Source organism: Lactuca virosa, chromosome 8, assembly GCF_052849685.1.
Source record: "Lactuca virosa cultivar CGN04683 chromosome 8, Lactuca_virosa_CGN04683_v6, whole genome shotgun sequence".
Taxonomy (NCBI): Eukaryota; Viridiplantae; Streptophyta; class Magnoliopsida; order Asterales; family Asteraceae; genus Lactuca; species Lactuca virosa.
In genome coordinates, this window is record NC_136433.1 from 110,866,889 (window position 1) to 110,872,888 (window position 6,000).

Here is a 6,000-nt window from a genome sequence, read left to right on the forward strand (position 1 = left end):
TATTAAGGACTTAAATCAACTAACTTGAATTTCTCCCTTGTAGATGTCTAGTTCAGACTAATATGGTCTTCCGGAATCCTTTCTTTATAAAGATCATATTCCACAAGACGATCGAGGTGAGAGATTAATCCCTTCTTTGTGTTGTAGTAAAACTTCTCTTCCTCCACCTCCTCCAATAATTCTCCCTGGCCCACAAGTTCAAAGACTTGAAAAAAATCAAAGTCACTCAAGCCTTATTGGCTAGCAAACACCTAGATGGAAGGTCTGTGTGTGCACATGTCTTGGAGATGAAGTCACACATTGACATGCTGGGAATGTTGGGTGTCATTGTTTCAAGGAAGTTGGTTGTTGACTTGGTTCTTCAATCACTTCCTAAGTCATATAGCGGGTTCTTTAAGGACTACTATATGGGAGATCACGACATGACCCCTATTGATTTAACATATTTGCTTGTTGCTGCTGAATCAGCGATGATTTGGCGCACTGGTGATGCAAATTTGATTGGAAGATCTATTTCCCAAACTTCCATGGACATTGACAATGGCAACATTGGAAGTCCAGAAAAGCTTTCTCTTCCCAATGGAAAGGGATCGACCATGGTCAAGTCATTTGACCAAATGGTAAAGAGAAATGCTAAGTCTGAGATAGTCCCATGTACCATTCCCAAAGAGTCCATATGTTTCTATTGCCAAGAGAAGGGGAATTAGTTGCGAAGCTGCCATATTTACCTGAAAGATCGCAAGGATGGTAAAGTCAAAAAGTTTCACTCTACTTCAGGTAAATCCACTATCTAACTCTATTGAGTTCTTATTTAGAGATTCTTAATACATGATGTAATGTAATTACATTTTGATGTTTTGTAGGATCAAAGGAATGAAAGGAAACTTAAAGGAAGACTAAGATGATTATGATCGTTAAGAGATGGATTTCGATTGCATGGTTCGATGATCAGAATTTTGAGCTGTTGCTTAAGAGTTATGATAGATTGCTTAGGAATAGATAACAACATAGTTTTCATATGTATTTGCATTGTAAGGAAAAGTTTTCCGCAATTTTAATAAATAAAAGATAATTTTTGATTTTATTTTATTTTAAGTTTCCTTACAATGGCATTTATGAAAATTGTTGTTTATGTGTTTCCATTGATAGCAACATTGGAAAATGGATTTGATTCTTTCGTTTGTGGTAGTGTCAAGATTTACCAAATAAGGAAAGATTCTCATCACCCAAGTTTCAGTTGGATGGAAACTTGGAATCATGCAACTTGTATTGTGTGATGAATGAGAACTTCATATTTGGGAAATTAAGACTAATTCCTTGTTCACATGTATATGTGAGTCAAGTGAAGGACTATGGGATCGGGTACACTTGGTTGTGCGTTGATCAGGTCCACCACAAAGAACAATAAGACTATTCGTTATTATTTACTAAAGTTTAATAAATATGGTTATGCTTACAAGATTAAGTGTAATTCTGAATCATTGGAAAAGCTTCAATGTATGGCAGAACGAATAAGAAGAATCAAATTAGGCAGAAAGATAAAAGTTTCTCCAATTTGAGAAGAAGGGAGAGTACTTTAGTATCGTGTTTTATGATCATCTTAGTGATTATGAAACCATATCACAATTGATCATCTAAGGACATCTTAGTGAATTTGTATGGCTAAGAAGAGGAATCGTGAATTGTTGAAATGGTTAAATCAAGAAGATAAATCATACTTCGTTCCAAAATCAGGTCTTAGAGTAATACTCCAAGATTGTAACTTGAGTGACATGGTCTTAAGAAAGGTTTATAACACTCATGACGCATCAAATGTAGAGTAAAATGTTTCTTACTCTTGTACATTTGAAGTTGTGATGTTTTGGATAAGACAAAGACCAACTAAGACCAATTGTGAGAAGTGTTTATCTTGATAAGAAACCGCACTAACTCTTGAATATTTTTTGTCAAGTAATGTTTCTTGACAAAGAGAATCTTATATGTCAAGAGGTCAGTGGGAGTCTTAAAGATCTTGAAAAGTTTCAAGAACTAATCAAGAATGAAACTATTGTTTATCACTAGCACACGACTTGAGGTTTGGAACCTATAGTGTTGACATATTCTTGTTTCTGTGCCCATTCCAGTTAAAGTTGACTATGCATATGAGTTCTATGAGTTCTCAGTTGTTTGCATAACAACCTGGAAGCAATGGTAGGCCCTTATGCTGCCAGATGACAAGAAATTAAGATTGAACAAGATCAGTCCATATGAGTTTGGATTTATCACTAACCTTGTCTTATGATTATGGTTATGACAAACTCACATGGATAGGAACACATACACCATAAAATCTAAGTGTCATAAGGTTTCTCTCCAATTCATTAAAATGATTGTGAGGAAACGCTTTCACTAAGTAGATTTTAAGGAGATAGCATTTGTGATATGTGCATTCTCAAATTCGATTATGATTACGACATCCCTCTTCATAGTTCGAATTGTGAGAAATGGCAAAAGGTCTAAACATTTGAGACTTATTGTTGTAAGTTCTAAAAATGTTTAGACACACATGTGAGCTATCTAAGGAAAGGTGTATAAGTTTGAGGAGCCTAGATAAAGTCTTATCGAAGCATCTCGTATCAGAAATTTGAATTTTGGTAAGAAAGTCAATAAGTATTGATTTCTAGAAGTTTAACTGATTTCTGGGTACATGTCAAAGCTAGTGGGAGCATAAGTGTTATGCTAGTAAGATAATAATTACTATGCTAGTGGGAGCATAATTATTATGGTAAGTGTTGCGAGTTAGCAATGTTAATTATAGAAAACAAAAGTTTCAATTCACAAAGTTGCAGGGTTTGAAAAGTTGTTTTGCTATAATTAAGAGAGAGGAATTCATACTTCATTTCGAATCTAAAAGGTTAGATTGAGATTTTAATCGAATTTAGTCATGTACATATGTGAATGTTATGCTGAAATGATTCAAAATAAGGAAATTCTATATGTGGAAATATTATAGCGAAAGACTGGTAAAGTATCATGTCTTTATGTAAGACGTTATGAATCGTATCTCATATGCTTCGGGTATAGGATCGATTGCATATGCTATAATATTAATCTGTTCTAATTTTCCAAATGCCTAGGGCATTAAGAGGGAAAAGGGACTAGAACGAGATATGACTAAAATGGTTAAGCAATTGTCGAGGACAATTTGAGGTTTACCAAAGATTGGTTGCTTATGGACAGTTGGAAGTATAGTATAAGTTTTGGAAGGTCCATATTGACAAGTTCTGAGAAGAGGTAACTCTTGTTCAGAGGTGATAGTAAAAATGGGAATATGGAAATGTTTCCATAAGTGGAAGTTATTCTTTAAATCTGTATAAGATTAGAAAACTTAATGCAAGAAGGATGTTCAAAGGAATATACTTTGAATGTGAGACTTCGTTTCCATGGAATTGATCTCCATTGGAATACTTTGTAATGTTTGTTGCCAAGTCTCTGTGACTTTTGTGCATAGTCATTACAAGAGGATCATTGCATATAAGTTTAGAATCTAACAGATTTTAGCAAATGGCAAGAATTTGGTATTCTTACATTTACGATAAGGATTTGGAATTGTGAAATGAGCATCATTGAAATGTTGTCCATTGATCTATTTCATAAAGAAAGGACCATAGACAAACGTAGTGTGCACGCTTGGAACATGACATAACTATTGTTTTAATTAAAGTATTAAGTTGATTAATCGAAACATTATACAATGAATAATGTGTAATCAATATGGTGATTAAATAAAAGGTGTTTTATTTATATTCATAAGTTTTGAGACCATATTGGATTCGATTATTCTTGTGTTTCACTTTGCATGCTTTGACTTCCTGAATAACCAGGTTATTTAAACTATCCACAGTCGATCATACTTTGGAAGTAGGTATTGAGGCAAGATTGTCATGAATCTGACTGTAGATTGTCTAGGTGTTTTAGACATAGCACAAGTTTGCTGCAGTGTTCATGAGTACTCCTAGAATAAGATTCGAGTATTGGATTAAACCCATGCTCATCTAAATCACTTCATGGATTTTATCACGAGTGATTGTGAGACGATAATATCTTATATTCTTAAAACAGAGACGTGTGAGTTGTAGCTTACAAATTGGTTGCACATTGATGATGCGTAAACGCACCAGTAACTTGGTGTTATAAAACGCATTGTTGTGTATGATTTGATGAGTAAATATAGCAAGCATATGAGTCGAAGTTTATCCATTCCTTTTACCCTTAGAGGGATAAAAACGATATTAGTGGGCCCCTCGATGATTTAGTGATGACAGACCTAAGTGCTTGGCCAAGCCTGGACTGATTTGATTTGTTCAATTAGTCAGTCGTCATAAATCAGAAATCGGGAAACAACAGATGGACAGAGAGAATGATTATAATACATGTCTCAATTCATACGATATCTTGTAGAATTGAGGAATATATGATCCCTTATCTCATGGACGCGTCATTGACTAGGTCAGAGTTCGATAACGGCTTTTAAGAGCTACGATTGCTAGTCGGGATTTTGGAGTCGTACTTGCAATAATAGTTATTAGACTTATCCAAGTGGGAGACTGTTGGATTAGGTGTCTAAGCCCATAACTATAATTGGTATGTACTTGATCCGAGAGTAGCATGGTCCATTTGGGTTGCCTTCACCAGAGCAATTTGATAGGATGGACTTTTGAGAAGAGGTTATTTATGATTTATTAATATATTATAAGTTATAATATATTAACATGAAATCATATGATTTAATTAGTATTGATCAAGAATTAATTTGGAATTAATTTAGTGATCAAAAGAGACTAATTAAATTAATGGGGACTAATTGTGTAAATTAGTTATATATATATATATATATATATATATATATATATATATATATATATATATATATATATATATATATATATATATATTGTTTGTGTAACACCTATTCCAAGCATTACTTAAATAATCAATTTAAGTTTCAGGTTTTGTGCATGGACTCGGCGAGTTGGGAGTTCAACTCGTCGAGTAGAAGCATTATCAGTTGACGCGGGATCAAGACCTACTCGACGAGTCGGAAGGCCGAATCGACGAGTAGGAGCTGTAAAGAGAAATCCTAATTTTCAAGGGTTTGCACCCTATATAAAGAACATAATCTGCCATTGTGGCCTCCCTTAGCACCTTATTACCCAGAGAAGAGAGTTTTCGGCCATGAACCCCTCTTGAGTGAGAGAAATAGCCATTGTGAGCAACCTTGAAGTGATTGTGAAGAACTTTAGAGCTTGAAGAAGAAGGAGATTGGAGAGGAACAGTAGATCCAACATCTACATTATTTTTGCCAGCATCCTAAGGTATAAAGTCTTGATCTTGACCTCTAGTTACTTAGATCTCCTTCTTGGAAGTAAATGGCCATTCTTGTTGCAAAATGGAGTCAAACTTGGATTTGGACTTAACACAAGGTTAGGGTTCCAGATCTGGACCTCTTTAGGTCCCAAATACCATAAAGTTGCTTCCTTTATGCAGTTTGGTCTCCTCCCATGCACAAAAGCCATGTAAGAAGTCTAGTTTTGAAGTTATAGCCTTGAAGCTTAAAGGGGTAAGTGATCATGGTCAGGTAGTTTTCATGAAGAATTATGCATGCAATACTAACAACTGTAGGATATACTATAGCAATGGATGTTCTTAGCCTTGCGGTCACTACCGCTGAGAGGATCACACTTGATCATGTTTGAACCGTTAAGATGAAGCACTGGTGCTTGTCCCCGAGTAGAATCCATATCCGGTCTCTTTACATCACCATATCTTTTTGCGATTTTCTTAGGATCTTAGAGAGTCTTTTAGTCCGCATATGGACATTTTCATTATTTTTGAAAAATTGCAAGTTTGAAAAGGAGCTTACATTACATCTTTATGCTCCACACATGGTCATTTTCACACTTAGACCATTCGGATTATATTATTACCCTCTCGGTTCCACTTACATACTCTTGGGAACCA